This window comes from Hyaena hyaena, unplaced genomic scaffold (genome assembly GCF_003009895.1).
Source record: "Hyaena hyaena isolate Hyena2069 unplaced genomic scaffold, ASM300989v1 scaffold_287, whole genome shotgun sequence".
Classification (NCBI taxonomy): domain Eukaryota; kingdom Metazoa; phylum Chordata; class Mammalia; order Carnivora; family Hyaenidae; genus Hyaena; species Hyaena hyaena.
Genome location: NW_024080919.1, coordinates 2,118,266 through 2,134,493, shown reverse-complemented (window position 1 = coordinate 2,134,493; position 16,228 = coordinate 2,118,266). Strand labels below are relative to the sequence as shown.

The 16,228-nt window shown below is 40.1% G+C and overlaps 1 long non-coding RNA gene across 1 annotated transcript; it reads right to left on the bottom strand.

Annotated features, from left to right (window-relative positions):
- Nucleotides 1-6,745: 6,745 nt before the first annotated feature.
- On the bottom strand, nt 6,746-14,923 carry LOC120241697. Its single transcript, XR_005530931.1, has 4 exons — nt 13,421-14,923; nt 11,180-11,265; nt 8,810-8,929; nt 6,746-7,130 (listed from the first exon to the last, which is right to left on the bottom strand). It is a non-coding gene; the product is annotated as an uncharacterized LOC120241697 (long non-coding RNA).
- Between the last annotated feature and the right edge of the window lie 1,305 nt (nt 14,924-16,228).

Below are 16,228 nucleotides of genomic sequence, written 5' to 3'. Positions count from 1 at the left end.
ATCTCTAGACAGATACTCTAGAGTGTGCCTCATACTGGCCAGTCTTCTTGCCCTCCATTTCAGTAAAATGCCCAACACTCATCTACCTTTGGCCCTACATACCCAAAACTTCTTTATTTTTCCAAGTCATGTGATTGCAGAAAATATTTGTTGTATTTTGTGCCTAATACCCCTCCTCCTTGTGGTTACCCCATTGTGTTCTGTTGATCCACACCCCACTACACTCAGCTCTTATGTTTCAAATGCGTTTGAGTTCACTCCACAATCTAGGCCTGAATTCTATGGTCAGACCATGTGGGAGAAAGAAGGCTATAGCTTCCCTAGTGCAAAATTTCTAGATTCTACTCCTATGGCCATTGGAGTATGTTTAGGAAAGTGCCCAGTCGGAACCATGAGACACCTGCTGGGGACTCCAGGAAAGAGGCCCTCACTCATTCTCATGCAACTTTAACTTAAATAGGCTGAGCTGCTGCTGCCTCTCCCCACCACGAGCCGAGACTCCGAGAATGGACCTAGAGTTAACAGAGGTACTGTTGAGAAAGACAGAAGCCAGGTGCTGGTGTTACCACGTGAGCTCCTGTATAAAACTAAAGTGCACCCGAAGTAAGCACTACTACTGAACCTTTGTGAACAATAAGTTAGCTCCTTCCTTATGCAGTTTAGATTTTCTATCACTTTTAATCAAAAGAACTGAATATAATTAGTGCACTTAGGAATATCTGAAACAATAAATGAGGGATCCTACTTTTTTTTTAAAAAAAGGGGTAGAAAACCAGAAAGTCTTAAAATCAAAAATAAGATATCTTAAGTAAAAATTTCAATGGAAGTCCTGGAAGACAAAGTTGAAAAGATTCCACAATGCACACCAAAAAATGAAGTAGTGAAAATATTAAGAAAAAGGTTGGAGAATGGAGAATCAATTGAGGAAGTCCGATATTAGTCAAATAGGAATAGAGAGACAATTAAAGGAAAATAATTCCTAGAGCTGAAAAGACAAAAGTCTACAAGATGAAATGCCATGCAAGGTAAATAAAAAGGATTTATACCAAGGTATAAATATACACATATATATTTACACACACTGAGGTATACCTTATGCCAAGGTATAGTCTTATAAAACTGCAAAATTTTAAGGAAAAACTAATGACCATAAAGCTTCTAGAGAGTAAAAACAGGTTCCCTACCAAAAAAAAAAAAATGGAATTCAAAGTAATATTAAACTTTTCAACAGAGTGCCCAAATGATATAAGATAATATCTTAAAACTTTGGAAGAAAAAAATTGTATGGATCTATAATTCTATATTACATAGTACCAGACATCCTGATCAAGGAAATAAGATTTAAAAAAAAATAAGGATTGGAAGAAAAAAGATAAAACTGATTGTCAGTCAACTCCTAGAAATAATGAGTTGAGCAAATTTCCCAGGGAAAAGATTAACTTATCAGTGGCATTATTCTACACTCACCAATTAGAAAATATAATTGAAACTAAGATACCATTCAGAGCAGCGACAAAGCCAAATGTGAAGAAAAATAAAAAGTTTTATATATATGCAAGGACTCCTTGGACACACCCTTCTGCAAAAAAAAAAAAAAAAAAAAAATTCCATAGAATCTGAAAACAATGAAATTAACCCAGAGTACTATGAAAAGAAATCTCAAGCCATTAGAAGGTATAAAGCTAAACAAGACATTAGAAGGTATAAAGAGGGGCGCCTGGGTGGCTCAGTCGGCTAAGTGTCCGACTTCAGCTCCGGTCATGATCTCTCATCTCATGATCTCACTGCTCATGAGTTTGAACCCTGCACTGGGTTCTGTGCTGACAGCTCAGAGCCTGGAGCTGCTTCAGATTCTGCGTCTCCCTCCCCCACTCTCCCACTCATGCTGTGTCTCTCCTTGTCTCTCAAAAATAAATGTTAAAAAATAATTTTAAAAAAGAAGATATAAAGAAAAATGTCTCCAAAAAAGAATTTTGGAATGGATTTTATTCAGCAAATCATATGAGTAAGAGCCTGAAAGAACGTACTGATATGGCAAAGAACCGTATATTTTTTTCTCTCAACAAAACTTAAGTAGAAGCAACTTTGGAATCCCTGAGAAACATTTTAGAAACCTACAAAAAAAAAAAAAAATCACGGGACAAATAGGAAGGATCTTTTTTCAAGTGGCGAAGATTTGATTTGGTATACGTATGTTTCTTTATTGTTCCAATCCTACTGGCTCATGTTAAATAATATTACATGTACCACTCACAAAAATGAACTCGAAATGGATTAAAGACTTAAAGGTAAGACCTAAAATCATCGTAACACCTAGAAGAAAATATAGGGGAACACCTGCTTAACATTGGTCTGGGCAATGATTTTTTTGGATATGACATCAAAAGTACAAGCAACGAAAGCAAAGACAAGTGAGACTACATCAAAGTAAAAAGCTTTTACGCAGCAAAAGAAGCAATCAGCAAAATGCAAAGGGAACCTATGGAATGGAAGAAAATATTTGCAAACCATAAATATGGTAAGGGTTTAATATCCCAAAATATGTAAGGAACTCATACAACTCAACAGCAACAAAAATTAAAAATAAATCCAATTTAAAAGTGGGCAGGGGCGCCTGGGTGGCTTAGTCGGTTAAGCGTCCAACTTTCACTTAGGTCATGATCTCGCGGTTCGTGGGTTCGAGCCCCGCGTCGGGCTCTGTGCTGACTGCCAGCTCAGAGCCTGGAGCCTGTTTCAGTCTGTGTCTCCCTCTCTCTCTGACCCTCCCCTGCTCACGCTGTCTCTCTCTCTCCTAGAAATAAATAAAAAATATTAAAAAAAAAAAAAGTGGGCAAAGGGGGCATCTGGCTGGCTCAGTTGGAAGAGCATGTAATTCAGTTGGAAGAGCATGCAATTCTTGATCCCAGGGTTGTGAGTTCAAGTTCCACATTGGGTGTAGAGATTACTTTAAAATAAATAAATAAAAACTTTAAATAAATAAATAAATAAATATTAAAAAGTGGGCAAAGGACTTGAATAGACATTTTTTCCAAAGAAGATATACAAATGGCCAACAGGTTCATTAAAAGGTGCTCACTAATCATCACTAATCACCTCAAACCCGTTAGGATGGCTGTTATCAAAAAGATGAAAAATAATAAATACTGGTGAGGATGTTGAGAAAAAGGAACACTTGCACACTGTTAGTGGGAATGTAAATTGGTTCAATCACTATGGAAAATAGTATGGAGGTTCCTCAAAAACTTAAAAATAGAAATACCATATGATCCCGCAATTCCCCTCTTGGGTACGTATCCAGAGGAAATGAAGTCACTATCTTGAAGAGATATATTGAAGAAATATTCCCATGTTCACTGCAGCACTATTCACAATAGCCAAGATATAGAAACAACCCGAGTATGCATTGGTGGATGAATGGATAAAGAAACTGTAGTATATATATGCAGTGAAATGTTATTCAGTCATGAAAAGGAAGGAAATCCTGCTATTTGTGTGCCTTTTGACAACATGAATGGACCTTAGGGGCATTATGCTATGTGAAATAAGTCAGAGAGATGAATACTATATGATCTCACTTATACATGAAATCTTAAAAAAACTGAACTCATAGAAACAGAGAGTAAATTGGTGGTTACCAGAACCACGGTTTAGGGGGGGATATGGATGAACGTGGTCAAATGGCACAAACTTCCAGTTATATGATGTGTAAATTTTGGAGCTGTAATGTACAGCATGGTGACTATTGTTAACAACACTGTATTACATACTTGAAAGTTGCTAAGGAGGTAAATCTGAAACACTCTCACTAAAAAAAAAAAAGAGAGAAAAAGAAAAAGAAAGGAAATTATGTGAGGTGATGGATGGGCTAACAAACCTTATTGTTGGGGGGCGCCTGGGTGGCTCAGTTAAACATACAACTTCGGCTCAGGTCATGATCTCACAGTTTGTAAGTTCGAGCCCCATGTCGGGCTCTGTGCTGACAGCTCAGAGCCTGGAGCTGCTTCAGATTCCGTGTCTCCCTCTCTCTCTGCCCCTGCCCCACTCATGCTGTCTCTCTCTCTGTCTCAAAAAAATGAATAAACTAAAAAAAATTTTTTTTTAAAAAGAAACATCCCCCCTCAAAATTTAGTGGCCTAAAGACCAATATACAGAATGTCTATGAACAGATTGGTTGAGTGGTTCTGACTTAGGTTTCTCTTGAGGTTGAGGTGGAGAAGTTGGCTTCAATCTGCGGTCAGATCAAGGCCTGATGAAGGCCCGATGATCAGCTTTCAAGATGGCTCATTCACATAGCTTGCAAAATTGGTGCTGACTTTTGTCAGGAAGTCTCAGCTCTTTGCCACATGCTCTTCTACTTAGGGCTGCTTGCATGCCCTCATGACAGGATAACTGACTTCCCCCAGAGTAAATGATCCAAAAGACAGTAAGGCATAAGTTGCAACATCTACTCTGACCTAATCTTGGGAGTCACACACCATCTTTTCGGCAGCATGCTTTTGGTTACACAGGTCAACCCTATTCAATGTGAGAGAGTCCATGAATACAAGGAGGTGAGAACCACGAAAAGCAAGAAATGGCTGGTTCTACAGAGTATGAATAGATTCTTTCTAAGGTTGTTGAAATAAAGATGTTTGAGTATATTATTTAAAGTAACTGCCTCCAAAAGAACACGAAATAATATAACTAACAAACTCAAGGGAAGAGGTGGGGATGGGGAGAAGGTGGGAGTCATCTGCCCCATGAGGACATTGATTAATATAGCCTAACGTCGATACATCAAGAAACAGAGAAGAGGTGCCTGGGTGACTCAGGCAGTTGAGCCCCTCAGACCCTTGATTTCAGCTTAGGTAATGATCCCACGCATGGAGCTGACAGCATGGAGCCTGCTTGGGATTCTCTCTCTCTCTCTCTCTCTCTCTCAAAAATAAACATTTTAAAAAATGGAGAAATATGAGTACTATTTACTCTGATGATAGCCATCTTTAGAATTAAAAATAGGGGCATCTGGGTGGCTCAGTTGGTTGGGTGTCCGACTTCAGCCGAGGCTGTAGTCTCACAGCTCTTGAGTTGTCAGTCTGTGCTGACAGCTCAGAGCCTGGAGCTGCTTCGGATTCTGTGTCTCCCTCTCTCTCTGCCCCTCCCCTGCCCACGCTGTCTCTCTCTGTCTCTCAGAAATAAGTAAAACATTAAAAAATTTTAAAAAAAATAGCATAGAAGATTTTCACTTATTTAAAACAATTTGATACCAATCTATTTCTTAAAACTATGTGTACGTTTATTTAATAATAGTGACTTACAAAGTATAATTTTATCTTCAGAACATATGCATGGTTTTCTATGCTGCACATGCTGGGATTAACCCAGAAACCGTATGCTGAGGTTCAAGAATCTTAAAATACGTTCACTGCCCCATAGCTAAGTGGTTACACTGACATACGCTTAATACAGCTTTTAATACTGTCAAACAAAGCATTGTGCAAACAGTAAACTTGTTTGGACTTTTTGACGTCCTAGGGTAAAACAACTCTTACTAGGATTTTAGAAGTTAAGAATTTGCCTACTTTCCACAAATTCACACACACTTTAAGAAACATCCTTTTCCATGTTTCACAAGTCCTAAGATGCAGTTGAAAATAAAAACTTTTAGTGAAAGATTAGATTCTTAAGCTTGTGGTGCTAGGGGCTATTGACCATTTTAGGGCCTGAATAAGAAGCTTCCAGAAATAGAAACTAGTTGATTGCAGAAAACCAATGAAAGTATATCACCCAATAGAAATTTCTCTGTCAAACAGATCTTTAACTAAAATTAACCTGGTGAGTTAATTTCTTGGGTGAGAGAAGAGTGAACAGGATAATAGAGCAGCCGGCTTACTGGACCTCACTCCACAGAGAACACCCTGGCACTGACATGGAGGTGTAATAGGGAGGCAGTTGCTTTCTCTTCTTTTCTTTTTTAATGTTTTATTTATTTCTGAGAGAAAGAGACAGTGTGAGCAGGGGAGGGTCTCAGAGAGAGGGGGATACAGAATCTGAAGCAGCAATGCTAGCTGTCAGCACAGAGCCCGACGCGGGGCTCAAACCCATGAACTGTGAGATCATGACCTGAGCTGAAGTTGGACGCTTAACCTACTGAGCCACCCAGGTGCCCCGAGGCAGTTGCTTTCAAAATTTAGGGTGGGAAAGTAGACACCTGGGAAATATTTTTCATACAATATTTGACCCAATATGGAAAGCAGGAATTACCCAAGCTGCCACAAAGTGTCAGACAAAACAAAAGAAAACTGAGTTAGCCTAAGAAGTCTGTTAGGGCCCTGGGATCAATCTGGCATTAAGTCCCAAACAGAGTTAACACCATCTAGAGAACGGTTGCTTTCACTCAGGCTTCTTTATGGATTGTAAGCCGGTCACATTCCACTCGTTTCATGAGCATCATCTACAAGCCACACTAAAAATTAATTAGCAAAACAGATTCATCACTGCAATTATAGGACACAGAGAGTCTAGAGTCGGGAATGTAATGTTTGCCATAGAACTATCTGGCTAGAAAGGCCAGAAAGACCGGACTGCCTGCCCATAATGGGACGATTAATCAAAGTTCCCTAAGCAACTCTTCCATGGTAAGCCCACAATAAAAGAGGAGCTGCAAGGCATCGTCACAGTAGAACACAGCTCCGAACAACGTGGTAAAACTGTAGAAACAAGGGCAGAGAGGCCAATCCGATACATCAATCAGAAACAGAGCAGCTAATTTTAAACACATGAAAATTTTATAGGCTAAGAGCTTCAACTGCAGACATTGACAGGGCCTTAAAATCTCACACGTTATTCCAAACTAAAGGACACAGTTAGACACAAATTGAGGCAGCTGCCAGCGATCCCCAGGGTCGCATCTGCCCTTCCTGGCTCTCTAACAGCTCTGGCCGCCCGCTGGCCCCAGAGGTAGCACGGGGCTGGCCTACAAACGTAGTTCGTCTCCCAGCCCGGCCACGATGCTGCTCCAGCGTTGGACACTGGCCCATCCTGTAGCTGGGATGCAGACTCCATATTGCCTCTCAGAGAGGCATGGGGAGGGTTCTCGAGTGGCTTGAGCTTTGTTCCCTGCCGTTCAGGGAAAGCACTTCCGTGGCGGTCTGCAGAGGCAAAAATGAAGTCAGCGTGTACGCAGGTTCCAGTGACATCCAAATCCCCAGACACAGCCGGCCCTGCGGCTGACTCTATTTCTCCCCTATGTCTTCATATAGGTGTCTATATGAACCAACGCATTCTTTTAGCTTTAATTAAAGTTGGGTTTTTGTCACTTGAATTACTGTCTATCATCTGAGTAAATAGCTTATTGAAGAAACACCGCTCTTTAGGGGAATAAATGTAAAACATTTTTTTTAATCACTGCCCGAAGCTATACCACTTTTAGTCTCCCTCTCTCATCTTTTAAAGATACGCACAAATTAAATTCCTTTCAGTTTTTGTGTGAGTCAGCAGACTTTTTTTTTTTTAAAAGAACCAGATAGTAAATAGTTTAGGCTTTGTGGGTCACATGTGATCTCTGTTACATATTCTTGTTTATTTTGGAATCCTTTTTAAAAAATATGTCAAAACCATGGACTGGGGTTGGATTTGACCCATGAATTATTGAAAACAGTTCAGTTTTGAGCTTCAGTCTCACTGTCAGGAGGCACATGCCTACTGAGTGTGCTGGGCGGCCAGGGTGCGCCCTCTGACACCAAGCAAATTCTGGAACTGCTCACACAGACAACTAAGGAAGTCGAGGTAGTCCAGCGTGACTACCACAGCCAGCAGCAGGGTGGGGCGAGCAAGGTGTCCAGGACACACAAGCCAAGGAGCTTCTCATGCTTAGGTGCTAATGCTGCACTGTACAAACCTAGGACTGTGTGCTTCCCTGAACTTTGCACCCTGGACGCCATCCCTTGTCTCGTCCTTCTCCCAGCGTAGACGACCACTAACTGCTCACTCTTAAATAAAAGAGGGAACTGGCTCGCTTACTCGTTTCTACGTTTGCTGTTTGCTCAGAAAGCACTGGGCTCTTGTTCCTGGCTTCTCCTGGAGCATAACTCACTTCGTATGTTCATATCATCTCAGCCCACGAATCACTCCTACCCTCAACGGGACTTTGGGGCAAGGCAAACCAGCCAAAATGCTGAGGCTCATGCTCTTATGGTGTGGTGAGTAACATATGCGATTTTTTCTGACCCAGGAGTCTAATGTCTTCTGCCATCGGACATGGAGGCTAACTTGTTAGCTCGCAAGGTAAAGCCAGACCCTCCAATAGTTCTTGACATTCACATGTGATGCAGAGCCCCGTTTCTGCGCCCCTGCCCCGAGACCCAGCTCCGTCATGGCCGGATGCAGAGCCCCGTTTCTGCGCCCCTGCCCCGAGACCCAGCTCCCTCATGGCCGGATGGCAGCTCCAGGACTTGTAGCAGCATCAATACTCTCTCCCTTTCCATCTGCAAGTCTGGTGTTGGGAGCAAGGAGGGCGGGTGAGGGAGGTAGAGACAAGTAGGTGGTGGTGGCAAGGGCCCCTCATTTCTATTGACTGGACTTGGTTCTGTCTCGTGCTGGTGGTTTTCTTGGGCTACTGTCAGCTTCACCTCAGCCCCCTACCGGAGGAGGAGCTTATTCCTTTGACCCATATGTGATAAATGTCCTCAAAGCCCCTCTGGAGGTGGGCCGTCTTCTCACTTGACCGAGGTAACTGTACAGTTCCTGTCCTTCCTTCAACTTCACGTTCCTTCTCAAGGAGCCCAAAGAATCTCTATGGAACTCTTCCGTAGCCTGAGGGTTTGCAAACCTAGAGCAGCGTGGCAGCTCTGACCCTCTTCTATGCAGGCACCCACTCCACATCCACATCGAGGTCCCTTCATCCTCTGCTGACACAGGCTTCTCTTGCTGACCTCTTGACTTCAGAGACCTGTAGACAGAAGCAGATAGTAGTTTCTACGTACACAGACTGCCCCAAATTCTATGGGATCTATTTCCTGCTCTCTCTAGGCTTTGTTCATACTCCACTGAAGTAACAATACCAGAAGGACCTATTAAGACTCTTGGTCTCAGATTGATTGTGTTGAAGCCACCCATTCCATTCCCCCAAGCCTGGGAGAAACCACCAGGAGAAGAGGAAGAAGTCCCCTGCTACACTGTTTCCCCTTAAGGTCAAAATTTCACTCCCCCTTCCTCAGACTTTTTACATAAACTTGTGGGTGAAGAAAGTGGTTGATACAATAAATCCAGAATTTGGCAGTGTTGGTCAGTAGAATATGGGAGAATTTAGTACCCTTTGTTCTCAGCTTTGGGCCTTGCCAGCAATTCCAGAATAACAGGAAAATCCTTACTGAATATCACACCCTCATTCATAAGACATGGGTCTTTTTAAAGTAATCTCTACACCCAACATCGGGCTCAAACTTACAACCTGAAGATCGAGTCACATGCTCTACTGACTGAGCCAGCCAGGCACCCAGTAGGATATGGGTCTTTTAAACACTTTGGAAACGATCACATGCAACAACTTTGCAACACTGTTACGTTCCATTCTAAAATAAATCCCACAATGGGAAACTTTGTACTATTTTCATAGGCTTTAGTATATATGATGATAGCACAAACAAAAGCTGGTCTCAATTTTAAGGGAAGCTTTTTTTCAAGAGAAATTTATAATACATTCAAACATATTAAACAGAAAAAACAACTTCAGAAATCGGGAAAACAGAAAATTTCCTTACTATAAAACTGTTGTCTGACTCAATACAGTGCTTATTGTTACTTCAGTATTCAAATTACTTTATTGTCCACAAAGGTGACACTACCAAAAATATCATCTTGTGTAGGTTTAGGGTTGGCCTCAGAGGGGTCTAGATCTTTATAGCAGTGGTTCTTAAACTTCAGTCTGCATGCATTGGAGGCCCCTGGTAGGCTTATTAAAACCCTAATTGCTGGACCCAACTAGCCCATTTCTGACCCTATTGGGTGGTGTCTGAGAACCTGCATTGCTAACAAGTCCCCAGTGATATCAATGCTTCTGGTCTGGGGATCAAACTTAAGAGAACCACTGCCTAGCACATCATTTTCTAGCTCAGGGCAGCCCAGGGGCCCAACCCAGCCTTTCTTTATACAGTTTTATTGTAACATATACACTCATTTGTCTACAGATTGTCTATGGCTGCTTTCTTGGTACAACTGCAGAGTTGGATAGCTGCAACAAACTTTATGGCCTGCAAAGCCTTTCTTTTCTTTTCTTTTTTATCCCTTCCAGAATATTCACTGTTGGTGAATTTGGTCCTTTATAGGAAAAGTTTGCTGATCTCTGGTCTAGAGTATCATCTTCTAGAGCAAAGCCAACTCTGCCACACAGCCTTCTCGACCGGGCAAAGGATTATAGAAGGTAAACATACAAGTGTAGCTGCTACCACAACTAGGGCTTATTTCATTAATTATGCAATTTGATTAAATTGTATAATGGCTTTGAGTCTGTATGGGTCATTTGTAGCTATATTCAAACTTTAAAAAATATTTGCTCAAAACCTTGCTTTATATTCAGGTCATTATTTTAATTCCTTTAATGAAAAAAAAATAAATAAATGTCTCCATACACCTTGGAAGATAAACAACTGTTGCAATTATCTGTGTTATCCAGTAATGAGGGAAACTGGAAGGAGGCAGCATTTACTATAGTGGAGTTTACTTCTCATACAGAGATATACATACAAGGAAAAAAATCTCATAAAGTCAAAATTATGCTTGGAAATCTAAGTCACCTTTAAAATACAGTATACAACATTTACAGACCATGTTGGAGGCAGACTCTCAATATGTCCAACACAGCCAATTTCTCCTTCAGCATTCAAACAGATGGCTCATTCTTTGGGTGAGCACCAGATGAAGTAGTTGGCTTGTATCTGAGGCCATCTTGTATAAAAAAAACTTATCTTTAAACACTAGAATCACACCCTGCACAGTGAGAAGCTCACACCACAGGGCTTAGAGAATCTATGACCAATTGAGGGAGCTATAGATTAACATCTCCCTTTTAACACTTAGTCTGTGGGAATGCTCGAGAGAAATGGTAGGTGGAAGTGACTGCATGACTTAAATTCTCAGCCCTTCTCTATTACTCCTCTCTGGACTCAGTTGGAGTCATAAAATTTGAATGTATGGGACTCACCTATGTCCATGAAGATACTGATAATGAAATAAAGGTCTTGTAATGGTGGTTCATATCCCACTCTTGATACCAATTTCTGTATTGCTCTGCTCGAAATAAGAAACATCCTAGGTAAATTTAAAGGAGAAAGATTTAAGATATATCAGCATCAATAACTAGTACTTTGACATTGTTGTCTCTGTTTATGTCAGGGCTTGTTAACTCCAAAAAATCCAAGCTGAAAGTTGACTGGGTCATTTCATCACTATCCATCATCTCTGACCCCAAAGAATCATGGTCATGGCTGAGTCAAAACCATAGCGAAATGAAAACACACAGACAAAGTTGCTTTGGGCTACTTTCCTCTGACAAAGGCAACTTACAGGCTGTCACTTTAAGGCTCCATCCTTATTTAGTACAAATACCAAATACCAAGCCCTTCCAAATGATCACCAAGATCATTTGAAGGCATTATTCATATTTTCACGGTAAGTTCACGAGATTATTTTTAGAAAGACAAATCCTTGGTTAAAAATTTTTAAAGATTCTTAAGTCCAAGTTTACTCACATTCCAAATAAAATTAAAATGCTACATAAGCTGAGCCTCATACAAATCACGTGAAGCTAGATATTAACCTTATTTTGCATATGAGAAACTGAAGAGCACAAATAAGTCACACAGGTTTTAAGCTAGAGCTGGACCCTGACCTGAGGTTTCCTGGGATTCTAAGGAGCTGACTTAGTAGGTTTCTTAATAGGTAAATCAAGAGCTAATGTTGGTATAATCGTAATGGGAACATGAAAAGAATATAAATTAATTACTATACAATAATTTTAGCTGTTGAATGTAGAAGTCCAAAATAGGAAAAGGTAAAACAGTCTGTGACAGGAGTAACAGCCTCAGGAAATGTAAATTTTCAGCAATTTGTATTACAGGGCTAGTGAAAATGAGGAATGCCATCGCTATCTTGCTGAAATAGGATAACGAAAGTTTAAGAGGTTCTTATTCCTAGTAATGCTACCTTTCCCGTAGCATATTATTCATCTCTGGTCAAGTGAACGAACTGTACCCTCTTCCTGTTTTGTATAAAAAATCAGAAATATAGTTTAAGGACGCTTGGGTTCATTAGAAAAAATGGATGGCTTAAACTTTTCAGAATTAATGTAAGAAATTCAGTATACTTACTCATAAATCACTATTCATTTGATTCAGTTTAGTAAAATGTAATTGTTTCTTAAATTTAGTGCTTATGAGTGGAGATTGTTTAGACTGACCAACCCACCTTCCATCAGAACATCAGTCAATGATTAAAGAAACATCTCCTCATTAAGGATGTAGGACTTCATGATCTCCTAATAGCTACCATAATTTCACTTTGAGATTTAATGAACATATAACATAAAAAAATCTTCTACCTCAATTTGTTTTAAAATCTGAGCCCACTACTGATTCATACTAAAAAAAAGTTGTGTAATATCTAAGCATACGTATTTTATTAGTCAGCAAAATTATGGTAGTATTGGTTGTCTGAATTCAATATATTTATTATCCATGATTCTCTGCTTGCAGTTTGGACAGAACAACTGTCAACCTTTAGGACTGTCCTGAGCGCTGGAGGACACATAGCATCTTCGCCTCCAGCACACTAAGTGCCAATAAATAGTTCACTACAACCACAGCAGCGTGTGGGCATGATCCGTGAATGTGTCCCCAGATAGTGTGGAAACACCACCACTCCCTTCATCCCCTTCAGGAACCATGGTGATGGGCATTACAGCAGACGGGGATGAGGTCTGGCAAAGCTAGTCAGTTCTTTGGAACAGAGTTTTACGAAACTAGATAGGTTCAATGTAAGATTTAGCTGGGAAATTTTCCTAAAATAACTCATAACGTGACTTGTTGACTAATTTATTACTGAGCTAGATTTGATTCTGGAATGATACATCCATATGATATTATAAATAATGAATACTGTTTATTCAACTAGACACTTGTGTTCGTTTAGGCCAAAGAAGGGTTCTGAGTCAGAACTCTAAACTCAGGAACTGTACTGCTTTCTTCCTTCCTTGGCTGCTACCTACCCCTAAGTACCATAGGTACTTTGTCCTCTTTTTAACCTGAAAGAGTAAAATATAATGGAAAATCAGGGTATCTCTATTTATTAATTTCACATACCATCCAAGATTTTTCTTTAAAGCAATTCAGATTTATTAATATTATGGATTTTATAGAGCACATTTATATATCAGTTTCAGACTTACTTTTGTTATGCCTCTACATATCACAAAGATATTACACTATAAAGCCTTTGCACAATTATGTATATGAACGCCAAACCAGAAAGCCTTCACTGAATTAAGACCACACGGAGGAAACTTTATTACGATGCATGTGAACCTGAAATCTAAAAAGTGGGTACAGAATCAATCTGCTTTCACACTTTTTCTTCAGTAATTCATCTGCCAAAAAAAAAAAGGGGGAGGGAGGCAAATTTTCATTAAAAATTTTTCAAGTCTTCCAATCGAAACCACTCCTTAGCACACAGCCACAGAATCTGTTTTATATAAGCTTGTTTTGAAAATAACCCAAAATATCCATTACATTTGTGTATTTGTTATAAGCTGCCATGTACATTATAGATCCCTGTCTACATATGCACATAAACTGGCTATATTTACTGTAATAATGAGATTGCCTCTATAGAGTAAATGATACAATAAATGTTCAACTGTTTTGAATGGTTGATTTCTATTTTATGGTCAGTGATAGGTCTTCATTGTTTTGAAAATGTAGGCAACTGAAATTAAATTGTCAATACCATTCCTCTATAGTAAGCACTAACAGGTGTGTTATACATGAATACATCCTATGCATTCCTCTGAATCAGGTGAAGAAAAATAATAGCCACAACTTGCTTAAAAAGTCATATAAAATAGCTGCCATTCTTGCTTCTAGTTTTGGATTAATATTTTTAATGTGGAGAATTTAGAAATATACAGGAAATGTGTGACTCGTAGACTAACATAATTCCATGTCTATATAATAGTCCGAGTTGTGATTTACAACAGATACCAAATACAATGCAAGCTTATTACAACTATCAAAGGCTTCTTCATCCTAAAGCATTTATGCTCTGAATTGCTGCTAGCTCTAAAATGTTTATATCCATTTTAAGTATTCATTTGCTTAAATCTAAGCTTTCTGCCCAGCAGCACCCTAAGAAATTTTCAAACTATATTCTTGACTTTTTAATATCTTTTTACTTTGATCATGGTCTAGATTGTAGATATCTGAAAAATCCAAACATTTTGGGGTATATGTATTGTTGAAATATTTCAAAACAGGTGATACTATTTGGGGCTAAAATAAAGGAAAATTTCAAGGTCAAGAAACTCCAAATCTGTAAAAAATATCTGCGATCAAATAGGTGGCATGATGCCTGATGTTATTTAGGGAGGCCAAAGTTTCCTGACATTTATAACAGGAAACACACGAAATGTAAGTGCAAGCGCAAAATGAGCACACTAAAAACCATAAAAGGCCACGTAACTGGTAGAATACCAACGATATTCAACTAACAATTAAAATTTTTGTATAAAGGCTTTCACTGTCAATATCACTGTGTGTAGTTTCTGAAACCAATTGGTTGGAGAAAGGGGGCTTTCCTAAACTGAGCAAAAGCTTAAGATAACAGCTCTCGTGAGATCCTTAGATCTTTTTTGTTTTTAAATAAAAAACCAAACACTTCCCAACTCATTTTATTATTTTTTTTTTAATATTTTTTATTTATTTCTAGGAGAGAGAGAGAGAGGCAGCGTGAGTAGGGGAGGGTCAGAGAGAGAGGGAGACACAGACTCTGAAACAGGCTCCAGGCTCTGAGCTGTCATCACAGAGCCCGATGTGGGGCTCGAACCCATGAACCGTGAGATCATGACCTGAGCTGAAGTCGGACGCTTAACGGACTAAGCCACCCAGGCGCCCCGAGATCCTTAGATCTTAAAAGTACAAAACAAAGTCCTGACTCTCAGTCTTGACTGCATATTAGCATTACTACAAAGTTGTTTAAACAAACAACCCCTCCCCCCCCCAAAAAAAAATCCACCCGTGCCCTTGCTCTGTCCCCAGAGACTCTGGTTCAAGTGTTTGGAGTGGGGACACAAACAACCCTATTTATTACAAGCATGCAGGTGACCCTAATGTACAGACAGGGCTGAGACCCACTCAACTAGAGCAAAAATCAAATGAAGGAATCAGCGAAACCTGACAGTAATCTTGGAGTCTGACGATCTGTCATGGAAATAAGCTCACCCATGCCAATATAAAAAATACAAGTGACTACTTTATTAAGACTGAGCACATTCTCATTCCGATTGAATTTTAAATAGACAAGAGAAAACCATTCCTCCTGCCTTTTTAATCCACGAGCAATGTAAGAAGCGTAATATATAGAGTGCCTTACCGGCCAGCCGAGGAAGCCTCCATTCGGCTGTACAGAAGGACTCGGAGGAGCTCACCTCTCGAAGGCCAGTCCTCCCACCCCTAACCTGGATCTACTTGCCCCTGAGCCTATTCTACACGGAATGTTCTCTCTTCTGTATCTCAGCTCTCTCTTGAATCCATCCCACTAATATTTGAACATTTTAGACTCTTCCGTCTTAAAACACACGCCTGGATCCCTGACATTCTTGCCCGTGAGCCCTCAGCACCGCTCATCAAGGCAGCTGCTAAGTCCTGGGCATCTCCTCTCACAACGAAGTCGCCAGGTCCTTCTTTGGAACTGCCTAAAACAGTCTCTCAGACAGGTCGCCTCTCTGCATGCCTACTGACACTTCCCCAATTCCAAGCCTCCTTTGGCCCTGTATGCAGGTATGGAACAGCCTCATAACCCGGTGTTCTCAGAGTCACTCTTCTCCTCCCAGATCCCTTCTCAGCATGATAGCCAAAGTCAGCTCACTTTGGCAAATTACCAAACCCAAGCTTCAGTTTCGTCACATGTAACATCCATTTTCCCCCGCAGACTTTGCGGGATTATTGTAAAGATCAAATGAACACTAGACAAGAGCAGTTAG